Here is a 13,736-nt window from a genome sequence, read left to right as displayed (position 1 = left end):
CTAAATAGACGCATATGTACCCTAGGTCCATTTACCAATTGGTACTGGGCCACCTTATCAGTCCCTGTACAGCATACCTTAGGTATCCAGGGCATAGGTGTACCCAGGGCCTACCAGGGGCTGCAGCATGCATTATGCCACCCCTGGCTGGCCACCCAAATCTGACACAACTGGCTGCACGACAGCTGGGGCAAGGTGGTGTAATCACCCTTTGCTTTAGATATAGTATCCCTATATCTAACCCTAAAATGGACACATGTATTCCTATCAGTCACTCCTATGGTAGGCCTTATCAATCCTGAAGGCAGAGTGCTTGGAATTATGTGAGATGGTGCTCTGGCATGAGCTGAGCCCGTTTGAAGCTTGCAGAACCAAGTCCTAATAGCTGTTCCATGATAACGCGTACCATATACTCTTAAGTGCATTATAATCCTCGCGGTTATCTGCCAACTTTGGTATCGCTTTATCAAAACATGTAGAGTAAGGTGTCATACGAATTGGAATACTAACCCTTCTCCAATTCTGGCGACGGGGTTAGCATTCCACCCTTCTAGAGGGACACAACATGTATGTAACTGTGAACCCCGGTTAAAGTTAACTCGAGCCTCAGCATCACAAAATGGATGCTGCCACCACAGACACAAGTCTGACCTCCTGCTGCTGGGAGTCCTTCCAGCGAGGAGAGCTCGGACAAAGGGTTTCCTGTCAGGGGCGGTGCTAGCACCATCCCAGACAGGGTTTTGTGTATCCCAGGTAGGCAGGGCTGAGAGGAAGGTGAATGCACGTGGCACCCCGGTGCTCACTGTGCATATGCCGGCTCAAACCAGTTCCAGGGGCACACCAGCCCCTGAGCTGGGGAAAGTCCGGACAAGGGAGAGGGGTGTAACCCCCCCCTCCTGGTCCCACCCATGGGCTGGACCTAGTCGCGTGCCAGCCCCTTTTCTTAGAATAAAGGTAGGAGCGGGCCCCCTTCCCAAATTAGATCATCTTGAATCTTGAACTACTTTCCACGAAAGGAACTCTTGACTTTCTTTGAAGACTCTCCCTTGTGGCTAAGGAGTAGCCACCCTGCACTCGCAGGCACCACCTAAGCATCGCGGTTTGCTGCACGTCCGTCCTCCGGATCAAGACTGACCAGCTCGACCAGACCCGGATTCCCTGGCATCTCTGACCTCTACCTGCATCATCAGCCCAGCTGAGATTCGTGGGTGTGACGAGACCTGAGGGACCGGCCATCTTCAAAACCTGCACAACGCTTAACCAGCACGACCTCCGAGGGATCCTCGAGTGAGTGCCCTGGGGTTTGAGAAGCCCCAACCCAGAGCAGCTCCAGCACCGAAGTCCAGCCCCCCAGCATCCACGAGATCTGCGTGGGGCCCTTCTGCTCATTGCTGATCAACGCGTTGTCAGGTCACTTGTCCGTTGGCTAGTGGTCCTCCTGACGACATACCACAACGATTTCACCGCTGGTCTGGTTGCTCCAGACTGGCCCTTGCTCCCCTCCAAAAGAGGAGCACCCCGGACCCTCCTGGTCCACTCCAGACGCCATCTTGACTCCACCGCGTGGGCTTGCCTTTGCCAAGGTTTGTTGCCCCCATCTTGGGTCCAGCATCGCCGACAGCAGACACCTTCGTGGGACAGCTCGCACCTCCAGCCTGGTCGCCAACAACGCCTCCTAGCCCTTGTGACTGCAGAGTCCAGTGTCGCCCACTCACCTGGTTGAGGTGACTTCATCCGGTGCCATCCTGGTGCCCACACAATCACTGGCTAGTGATTAAGAACTGAGTCTCCTCTGCTTTCAGGTCGTCTCCATCACCGATCCAGGCTTGGATCACATCGAACTTCTTCACTGGTCGCCTGCCAGCAACTTCTTCTTTCAGGCTTCATAGACTACAACGAGGATTCCCGACGTCTTTTGAACCCTATGCAGCCGCAGCCCCTGGGCTAGGTAACCCGAGCATTTCGGTGTTCCAGCGCAGGTTCACTATCCAAGTGTCCAGATCCTTTTTCGTTTTAAGTCTGCCTAGTCGGATTCGTCCGGAAACAGTAACTTTAGAAATACTAGCCTCCATAGACTTTGTCCCGCATCCCGCGTGAGAGTAAACACTCTGCACCCGATCTCCCTAGGCCTCCTGCTCCTAACCTGAGTGTTTAGTAGTGTAGTCCTAGCGATCCTAAAGCCTCTGGATCTTGTTACTTACCTGCTAGTATTTCGCATTCCACTTTTAGAGTATATGGTTTTTCGTGCCCTTCGGGCATTTGTGTAAATTGTGCAACTTGAAGTATTTTCATAAGAGTTTTGTATTGTGCTTAGCTCCCTGACTCATAAAGAGATCAGGGTAGACTTGTTATAAATAAATATACTTTATTTTCATAACAACTTGTGTGGTGTCCTTTCACTTGGTGTTCAAGGGGTAAATGTGATGGTAAAACAGCTGGCTTAACACGCCCTCTAGAGTTTAGCCTAAAGACTGCTTTTGTCCACGCTACTAGGATAGCTGGTCTATAAGGTTGACTTACAACCAATCATCAATAAGAGTCGTTTGGTATGATACACAGTGATCACTAGAATAGGGAGCACTATATATCAGGCCAACTTCTCACACTGCCCTACCTCCAAATTTATACGTAAATTGCACTGGCTCCCGGTAGAAAGGAGAATTCACTTCAAGCCCCTGTGTATCTCTCACAGATCTCTTTCATGGCCAAGCACCTCTTGTTTTAGCCAATCTTCCTCCCCTATGTACCAAAACGCACCCTCCACTCCTATAATCAACATCTGTTACGTGTTCCCCGTGTTAGAACAGCACTGCGGGAGGCAGGTCGTTCCAGGCGTTAGCTTCTTCATTTTGAAATGCTCTCCCATGCACTATCAGGAACATGTAGGATCATGGGGTTTTCAGGAGGGCAGTTAAGACCTGGCTCTTCCCTGAATAATCCTCTGTTCTTGCTTCCCATGTTGGTCTGATAATCTGTGGATCTAGCGCTTGGATGCCCGTCGCTGGGGCAGCCATGTGCTATACAAATCCAATAACAAATAACCTTAGGAGCCCTGGCTGCCTCTCAGCTGCCTCCGCACGTAACCTCAGGAGCCCTGGCTGCATCTCAGGTGCCACTGTGTCTCTGTACCTCACCCCAGGAGCCCTGGCTACTTCTCAGCAGCACCTGAACCTCATCTCTAGAGCCCTAGCTGCCACTCAGCTGCCTCTAAACCTCACCCGGGAGGCCCTGGTGCAGCTCAGCTGCTCCTGAACTCACCCTGTGAGCCATGGCTGCCCCTGAACCCCACCCTGGGAGCCCTGGCTGCCTCTGAACCTCAGCTCATCAGGCCCTGACTGCCCCTGAACCTCAGCCTGGGAGCACTAGCTGCCCCTGAACCTCACCCTGCAGCCCTGGCTGCCTCTGAACCTAACCCTGCGAGCCCTGGCTGCATCTCAGCTCTCTCTGTACCTCACCAGTGGAGCCCTGGCTGCCACTCAGATGCGGCTGTATCTCTCTCCGGGAGCCCTGGCTTCCTCTCAGCTGCCTCCGCACCTCACCCAGGGTGGTCCTGCTGCCCCTGAACCTTACCCGGGAGCCCTGTCTGCCTCTCAGCTGCCAATGTGTCTCTTTACCTCACCCCGGGAGCCCTAGCTACGTCTCAGCAGCCCCTGAACCTCATCCCTGGAGCCCTAGCTGCCTCTAAACCTCACCCCAGGAGGCCCTGGTGCCACACAGCTGCCCCTGAACCTCACCCTGGGAGCCAATGCTTCCCCTAAACCTCACCCCGGGAGCCCTGGCTGCCCATGAACCTCATCCTGGAGCCCTAGCTCCCTCTGAACCTCACCCTGGCAGGCCCTGGCTGCCCCTTAACCTCACCCTGGAGCCCTGTCTGCCTCTGAACCTAACCCCGGGAGCCCTGGCTACGTCTCAGCAGGCCATGAAACTCATCCCTGGAGCCCTAGCTGCCTCTGAACCTCACCTCGGCAGGCCCTAGCTGCCCTTGAACCTCACCCCTGGGAACCCTGTCTGCCTCTCAGCTGCCACTGAACCTCAAAACCTCATTCGATAAGTAATTGCACCCACCTCCCAAGCGCCTTGAGACCCTCTGGGTGAGTAGTGCGCTATACAAATTTCTGAACTTGAACTTGAACCTCACCCCGGGAGCCCTGGCTGCCTCTCAGCTGCCACTAAACCTCACCCGGGAGCCCTGGCTGCCTCTCAGCTGCCCCTGAACCTCAACCCTGGAGCACTGGCTGCCCCTCAGCTGCCTCTGCTCCCTCACCCTGAGAGCCCTGGCTGCCCCTCAGCTGTATTTGCACCTCACCCCTGGAGCCCTGGCTGCTCCTCATCCTGGAAGCCCCGGCCGACTGCCTCTCAGCTGCCTCTGCGTATCACTCTAGGAGCACCTATTCGAACGATTGGCTTTGGAGCTGTGTTTTGCCATAATGTACACCAGTGTTTCTGCTGTTCAGCATGGCTAAATGTTCGTGGCCTGGGCTGGGGCAGGGTAGTTTGGGGTGCAGTGGAATGTGGTAATTTGGGGGTAAAGTGGAGTGTGGGTAAATTGCATTGGCATAGAGTGGAGTGGGTGTACAGTGGGGCAAAATGGAGAGAAGTGGATTGGGGTAGATTGGATTGGGGTAGATTGGAATGAGGTAGATTGAAGTGGGGGAGTTGGGTAGATTAGCATGGTAGAGTGAGTGGGTTAGATTGAATTGGGATAGATTGGGGTGGAGTGGGGTAGATTGGGGTGGGGTAAATCAAGTTAGATTGGGGTAGAGTGGAGTCGGATATATTGGGGTAGACTGGAGTGGAATTTGGGTTGATTGGGGAAGAGTGGGATAGACTGGAGTGGAGTGAGGTAGATTGGAGCAGGGTCAATTAGGTGGGCAATAGTAGTTTAGAATGGCAAGGAGTGGGGTAGGTTGGGGCTTTTTGGAGCTGGGTAGATTGGGGTGGAGTGGAGTGGGACTGATTGGGGGATGGGGCATATTGGAGTGGTATGGGGAGATTGGGATGGGGTGGGGTAGATTGAAGTAGGGTAGATTGGGGTAGAATGGAGTAGATGGGAGTGGAGTGTAATAGATTGGGATATATTAGAGTGGGGTAGACTGGAGTGGGGGATTGGGGTAGATATAATTGGGGTAGATTGGGGTGAGGTGGAGTGGATTAGGGTGGAGTGGGGTAGATCATAGTGTAATGGGGGTAGAATGGAGAGTGGAGTAGATTGGGGAAGTGGGGAGTACAGTGGACTGGGGTAGATTGGAGTGGCAAGGAGTAGATTTGAGTGAAGTAGCATACTTTAGAGTGGAGTGTGGTAGATTGGAGTGGGATGTTTGGGTGGATTATGGAAGGGTAGATTGGAGTGAAGTTGTGATAGATTGGAGTGCAGTGGGGGTGGTTTGGAGTGAGATAGACAGGAGCGGAGTTGTTTGGTGTGAGGTTGATTGGGGTAGAGTGGGGGTATATTGGAGTAGAGTAGATTGGAGTGGAGTTGGATACAGTGGTGTGTGGTAGATTTGGATGTAGTGGCGTAGATTAAAGTATAGTAGATTGGGTTAGGGTGGGGTAGATCGGAGTGGAGTAGATTGGAATGGAGTAGATTGGGGTACATTGGAGTAGGGTGGTTTGGGATGGAGTGGGTTAATGTAGATGGGGTGGGATGGATTGGGGTGGAGTGGCTTAAGTTGGACTGGATTGGGGTAGATTTGGGTTACATGTGGCAGGCTGGAGTGAAGTGGAGTGTGGTAGATTGAGGTAGAGTGGAGTGGGGTAGATTTGGGGTAGAATGGGGTTTGGTGATTGGAGTGTGGTAGATTGGGGTGGGGTAGATTGGATTGGAGTGGACTGGGGTGGAGTGGAGTTTGATAGAATAGAGTGGAGTCAAAATTGGAGTGGAGTGAGATAGACTGGGGAAGAGTGGAGTGGGGTAGTTTGAAGTGGAGTGGAGTAAGGTAGATTAGGATGGAGTGGAGTGAGGTAGATTGGAGATTTGAGTATGGTAGATTGAAGTGGAGTGGGGTAGATTGTAGAGGTATGATTGGAGTGGGATAGATTTGAGTGGAGTCGAGTAGATTGGAGTGGAGTGGATAGAATGGAGTGAGGCAGATGGGTAGATTGGGTGGGGTAGAGTGAGGTAAAGTGGGGTAGAGTGTGGAAGATTGGAGTGGAATGGAGTATATTGGAGAGGAGTGTGGTAGATTGGAGGGTAGTGGGTGAAATTGGGGTTGCTTAGATTAGGGAGGGATGGAGTTGCTTGGGTTAGATTGAAAGGAGTGGGGTAAAATGGAAAAGGGTAGATTATAGTAGAGTGGGGTAGACTGGATCACAGTGGTGTGGATTGGGGTGGATTGGAGTAGAGTGGGGTAGATTGGGTCAGAGTGGAGTAGAGTAAAATGGGGTAGATTGCAGTGGGGTAGAGTGGGCCAGGTAGATTGAGGCGAGGTAGATTAGAGTAGGGCAGAACGGAGTGAAGTGGTACACACTGGAGTAGAGTGGGGTAGATTTGGTGGAGTGGAGTTGGGTAGATTGTAGAGAAGTGGAGAGGGTGTTGAGGTTCCGTGAATTCTGAACCCGTTTTATGAAGGTCATGGTTTCGTTACGAATTTGATAGTAGCGAACCGTAACTAGTGAGTGCGGCAAGTACGAGTGTTTTCGCCATGTTAGACCGATGGATTCACTAGGTATTTAGGGATTTTGTTCTGAACCCTTGGGTTCCATTTTGTGCATGGCAGCCATTATGTGGTTGCCCTCACATAGGCCGATGACTACGCCGAACGAGTCTTTAGTACACGTACACTTTAGCTGACTTCTGAATGACCTGAGCGAACTGACCTCGTTGCCTGAAGCTGACCTTGTTAAGCCAGTTCCTTGCCCGGCAGCTGATCGAGATTAAGGATCAAAGAACAGGACATTGTTGAGTTTATTACACACGCACACACCCCTTATCCTGTTTCTCATCTGTTTCTGTTCCTTCTTTTATGGTCTATTTATGATATGGGTTGTGGTCTTTTATTATGGGTTTGTCCGGCCTGTTCGAGAAAGAATGTTGGGCTTTCCCGTGTAATTGATGGTGGGCTGGACAACTGAAAAGTGGGTTTGTCGTCATGCGATACCTTTTAAAATGTTACTTATTATTGGACAAATTGTAACTAGTGGGTGTTTGTCCGGAATGTGATTTTTAGCATAAAAGACGATGTCTCGCCTTACGAAAATTGAGCAGTCTCTGACGAATATACTTGTGTGGTACTTCGTAGACTTCTGTTCCTGGTTGCAGCCAATAAATTTGATATTTGACGTCACCGAGAAGTATCCTGTGTCTCTGTATTCTAAGACAGGTGAACCCGAAGACTTTGGGCGTGCCCCTGGCGCCGCTGGGTTCTAAAACCCGGTTCTTCAGTTGGCGCCCAACGTGGGTCGACTTCAGCGGTACCGGTCCAAGCCTGAAGATCGTGAGGAGCTTCGTGAGGAAATTCTGGAAGAGGGCCCCCACTTCATCGACCCCTGAATGTCGAACGTGGACTGAAGGTTTTTGCTGCGAGGCTTCCCGCTTTCCGACGGCTACAAAGGACTGCTGCCCTGACTGTCGCCCTGTCTTGGACCCTTCGTGACGATTTGTAGAGCGAGACGATAGACGGGTCTTCTGGTGACATGATTGATACTTCAGTTAAGTATAAGTGGGTCACTCCCAGTACTTTGTCTTGATTCCTTAGTTTTGATTTGGTACTTGCAAGCGCCAAAGCCGGGGACTCGTATATTTGCGAGACTATCGTTTTTGGTAATCCCGTGAAGTTTGAAGCTAGATTAGTGAGCGAAGATGCCTGGTCTTAGCAAATTCGGAAAGATATTTTGTTGTAGTTGTAACGGGGATTCCCGATTGGAGGACTCGTGTCTGATACCTCCGGTTGGAACTCGGACTTATGAGCTCTATTCTAAACATGGCGTGGGCCCCATTACGTATAATGAATTGTGGGTCCGATACACTAGGAAAGACGGTGTCTTAAAATGGCCCCAACATGGTAGCTATGACACCGAGATTTTAGATAATTTGGAAGTTAAACTATTTAAGAAGAAAGCCCGGCCGGCGATGTTTGACTCTTTCCGCCTTTGGCGTAAGGAAGCCAAACAGAAAGCAATTAAACAAGCAAAGAGCGATACAAGAGAGAAGGGTATATTGATAATGCAAGCTGCTAGGCAGTTTAAAGATAATGAAGAAGATCGAGTGAGTGAAAAGTTGCATAGGCAACATAAAATGGCCATTGATAAATGCTATCCAGCTTTGTCACCTCTTCTACAAGGTGCAACGAAGGACCCTGAAAAGGATCCTTTGATGTCACATTTGTTGAGTTCACCACCCCCTTATGTGCAGAGTGCTACGGCGCCCCCGCAACCTACAGCTGTTCAGCCTCCTGTTGTTGCCCAGCCGGCAGCTCCTCTTCAGCTGGTTCCTCCTCCTCTGGCGCAGCCTTCTCTAGGGCCGCCGACTTTGCTATCAGTTCCGCCTCAAATTCCTGTGACTTTTTCTCCCGTACTTGCTACTTCTTCTGTTACTAATTCTACGTTTGTTTCATCTCAGTCTGCTTTGTCTCCTGTCCTTATGACAGCTTCTCCTTCTGTTCGACAAAGAATGACTGATACTGTTGCTGGTCTTTTGTCTCCTTTCTTTGGGTCATTGAATGTGACCCCTGTTTCGGCGCGTAAACAATTACGTAGCCAGTTTCCTGGTCCCGAAGAGCGGGCAGTGTTAGATCATTTGGCTCGTAGATGGGTTACTAACTCTTTGAGATATGAATTAGGTTCGGTTATGGATGTCTTCTGTCAATGGGAAGCACCGAAGCAGAGGTATGCCTTCAATATCATGTGTACTTTCCTCCGTGAGGAATGGGAAGATAGTGAGTTGGGTCGGACCCCATTGGAGTACAGTCAGAGTTTGCAAAGGGAACGATAGTGGGTTCCGATGTTGAGAAAACAGTCGCAACGTTGCTTGCGTTTAGGGGCGAGTTTCCTTCCCAGTCGTTGTTTGAGCCTGATCCTTCTGTTAGGAGAAAAGCGAGACAGAATCCCATGAGAGAAGTTCCTCCTGTATGGCGCGAAGCGGTAGCTGCTGGTGCGAATAATAATCCCCCGGGAGTACCGGCTCATTTCCAGCGTGTTTGGGTACATGTTCCGTGGAAGAGAGCTGATGTTTTGGCCCTTAAGCAGACTCTACCTGACCCCCGCAAGAATCTCGCAGGGTATTATAAGGAGTCGTCACAGACAGCTGACGCATGCATCATGAATTTAGCCGATATAGACATGTTGTTTGGTAATGTGGTTCCTCAGCCTTTGTGGGCGAAGATCCGCCATGAGAATCATGCGCAAGAGTTAGGTGATACATGGGCTAATATTGCTGCTGCGGATGGTAGACAGGTTGGTGGAGCTAAACCTGAGGCTTTAGTTGCGGAACTCCCCAGTAGAATTAATAATTAATAACTCACTCCTCTCCTCGAGCCGAATGGTCGCTCCCAGCGTCCCCTGCTGGTTCTGGTATCGTAGCGCTGCTTTGCCTGTGCATCTGCCGACTACAATTGCCTGCTGCCTGCCTCTTTGCTAGATTTACATTGTTTTACATTGTTTGGTGATTGTTACTGCTGTTTTGCGCGTCTAACTGTAGCGCTCCGCTGTGCTCCCCCCTCCGCCTCCATTTTGACTGTTGTTGTTGTCCTCGTGTGCCCGCCCCGCCTCCCAGCTGAGACGCCCTCCCACTGTTCTCAAAGAGCGCTTCTCCACGTTAGTGCGCTGTGATTCACTCCACTCCTCGAGCCGAGTGGTCGCTCCCAGCGTCCCCTGCTGGTTCTGGTATCGTAGCGCTGCTTTGCCTGTGCATCTGCCGACTACAATTGCCTGCTGCCTGCCTCTTTGCTAGATTTACATTGTTTTACATTGTTTGGTGATTGTTACTGCTGTTTTGCGCGTCTAACTGTAGCGCTCCGCAGTGCTCCCCCCTCCGCCTCCATTTTGACTGTTGTTGTTGTCCTCGTGTGCCCGCCCCGCCTCCCAGCTGAGACGCCCTCCCACTGTTCTCAAAGAGCGCTTCTCCACGTTAGTGCGCTGTGACTCACTCCTCTCCTCGAGCCGAGTGGTCGCTCCCAGCGTCCCCTGCTGGTTCTGGTATCGTAGCGCTGCTTTGCCTGTGCATCTGCCGACTACAATTGCCTGCTGCCTGCCTCTTTGCTAGATTTACATTGTTTTACATTGTTTGGTGATTGTTACTGCTGTTTTGCGCGTCTAACTGTAGCGCTCCGCTGTGCTCCCCCCTCCGCCTCCATTTTGACTGTTGTTGTTGTCCTCGTGTGCCCGCCCCGCCTCCCAGCTGAGACGCCCTCCCCCTCCACCATCCATATATGACAGGAGTTCCCGCGCGCAGCGTTCACGCGCAGCGACCGCGCCCCATTCGCGCCGAAGGTGCGCCAAAGGTAAGCCCGTCTACGCCCGTCCGCGCCTGGACCGCGCCCAGCGCCAGACCCCCTGGCCCCCGCGCTGCCCAGCCCTCCCGCATTACCTACGATGCCGCCACCCTCCTAGCCCTTAACCCCGGTCGCGCCCCCAGCTGCGTTCAAGCCGCCCCTGGACACACCCATGGACCTTTCTCTTGCTACTCCTGCAAATTCATCGGCACCGACAACATCTCCGCTACAACCACAACACAGATTCCCGACCCCAACCACCTACAGTGCATCCTTCTCAACACTCGATCGGTCCACAGACACGCCATTGACCTATGGAACCTACTAGACACCATCTCTCCAGACGTCGCCTTCCTAACAGAAACATGGATGAACGCTTCCTCCGCCCCAGTTATCACCATTGCCATCCCTGAAGATTATAAGATCACACGCAAGGACCGCACCTGCCACACAGGAGGAGGAATCGCTATCGTCCATAAGAAATCAATCCGCATCTCAACCAGCTCTGACGCCAACCTCGCTAACTCCGAACACCTTCACTTCCAGATCCACATCGACCCCAAGACCACACTCAGAGGCACCCTCCTCTACAGACCACCAGGACCCCGCGCAAAATTCAGTGAAGACATCACGGACTTCATCACCCCACACGCGCTCCCCTCCAAAGACTACATCCTTTTCTGGGAGACCTCAACTTTCACCTTGAAAAGATCAACGACCGCAACACCACCACCCTCTTGGACAACCTCGCCAACCTCGGACTTTAAACAACTAGTCACTTCCCCCACCCACATCGCAGGTCACACACTCGACCCCATCTTCACCTCCAGCAATCATTTCTCCTTCAGCCACACTACGGATCTCCTCTGGACTGACCACAGCTGCGTTCACTTCACCTACAACAAACCAAAACCCACCAACCACCTCCAACCAACTCTGCAAAGAAACTGGAACAAAATCACTACGGACCAGATCTCCGCATCGCTCCGTATAAACACCCCAGCCCACTCTTCTAACGCAAACCAAGCCGCCACCAACCTCACCCTATGGTTATCCAACACCGCCGACACCTTAGCACCACTGAAAAAACGTCAAAGCAAACCTGGCAGCAAGAAGGCCTCATGGTTCAACGATGATCTTAAGAAGTCCAAGAAACTCTGCCGCTCCCTTGAAAAGGCCTGGAAAAAAGACCCAACCACTAGCACCAAGGACGCCTTCAAAAACGCCACCCGCACTCACCACCAACTAATCCGAAAGGCCAAGAAAACAGCATTCAAGGATCGACTTGACAACAATGTCCACAACAGCAAGGAACTTTTCAACATCGTCAAGGAATTTTCCAATCCCTCGGCCAACTCCAACGACATCACCCCCTCTCAAGCCCTCTGCGACTCCCTAGCCTCATTCTTCCACAACAAGATTGCAGACATCCACAACAGCTTCGACAACCAACCCGGAGACCAACCCACCCTACCATCTGCTGAACACTCTCCCCCCGTGAACACCCTTATCGACTGGAACCCAATCTCCACTGAGGACACAATCCGCCTGATGAATTCCATCCACTCAGGATCCCCCACAGACCCATGTCCCCACCACATCTTCAACAAAGCAGACTCCGTCATAGCACCGCACCTCCGAGACGTCATCAACTGCTCCTTCAACTCCGCCACCTTCCCGGAAGACTGGAAACACGCTGAACTCACCGCCCTTCTGAAAAAACCCACAGCGGACCCCACCGAACTCAAAAATTACCGCCCCATCTCGCTCCTTCCATTCCCTGCCAAAGTCATCGAGAAAGCTGTCAACAACCAGCTCGCCGCCTTCCTCGAAGCCAACAAATCCCTCGACTCCTCACAATCTGGCTTCCGAGCAAAACACAGCACTGAGACCGCCCTCATCGCAGCAACAGACGACATTCAAACTCTACTGGACAATGGAGACACAGTCGCCCTCATCCTCCTCGACCTCTCTGCAGCATTCGACACAGTCTGCCACAGCACCCTTTTACAACGCCTCAATAACATCGGAATACAAGGAAAAGCACTTGAATGGATCACCTCGTTCCTCACCGGAAGAACCCAGAGAGTCCGCCTCCCACCATTCAAGTCCGAGGCCACTGAAGTCATCTGTGGCGTACTACAAGGATCCTCACTCAGCCCCACCCTCTTCAACGTATACATGAGCCCCCTCGCGGCCATTGCCCGCCAACACAACCTCAACATCATCTCTTACGCGGATGACACTCAACTAATCCTTTCTCTCACCAATGACCCCAGCACCGCCAAAACTAACCTACACGAAGGAATGAAAGAAGTTGCCGAATGGATGAAACAAAGCCGTCTGAAACTGAACTCACACAAAACAGAAGTCCTCATCTTAGGTACATCCCCCTCTGCATGGGACGACTCTTGGTGGCCGGAAGCCCTCGGAAAAGCACCCATCCCGACAGACCACGCACGGAACCTAGGCGTCATCCTGGATTCTTCACTCTCAATGAACAGACAAGTCAGCGCCGTATCCTCATCCTGCTTCAACATTCTTCGCATGCTCAAAAAAACATTTCGCTGGATCCCCACCGAAACAAGGAAAACAGTCACCCATGCTCTGGTCACGAGCAGACTGGACTACGGAAACACCCTCTACGCAGGTACTACCGCTAAACTCCAGAAGAAACTTCAACGAATCCAAAACGCCTCAGCCAGGATCATATTAGACATCCCACGCAACGAACACATCTCTGGTCACCTTAAAGACCTCCACTGGCTACCCGTCAATAAGAGGATCACTTTCCGACTGCTAACCCACGCACACAAATCACTCTACGACATCGGACCAGAATGCCTCAACTCATGACTGTCCTTCTACACCCCCTCCCGCCAACTACGTTCTTCCAGCCAAGCCCTCGCCACTGTACCTCGCATCAACAAGTCCACCATGGGAGGCAGATCCTTCTCATACCTGGCTGCTAAAACATGGAACTCACTCCCCGCTTACCTTCGCCTTACCCAGAACCACCTAGCATTCAGAAAGCAACTTAAAACGTGGATATTTGACAAGTAATCCTCCTCCCCTTTCTAAGCGCCTTGAGACCCTCTGGGTATGTAGTGCGCTATATAAATTCTCTGACTTGACTTGACTTAATTATATGAAGACTTTAATGCCTGCTATGCGAGTGAATTGGGATAAGTTGTCTGCATGCAAGCAGATGAAAGATGAAAGTGTGTCTGATTTCTTCACTAGGTTTGAAGAGACGTTTATCGATCACAGTGGTCAAGATATGAGTACGGAAGGTGGCCAAAGGTTGTT

This window comes from Lissotriton vulgaris, chromosome 3_2 (assembly GCF_964263255.1).
Source record: "Lissotriton vulgaris chromosome 3_2, aLisVul1.2, whole genome shotgun sequence".
Classification (NCBI taxonomy): Eukaryota; Metazoa; Chordata; class Amphibia; order Caudata; family Salamandridae; genus Lissotriton; species Lissotriton vulgaris.
This window is presented reverse-complemented; position numbering follows the sequence as displayed.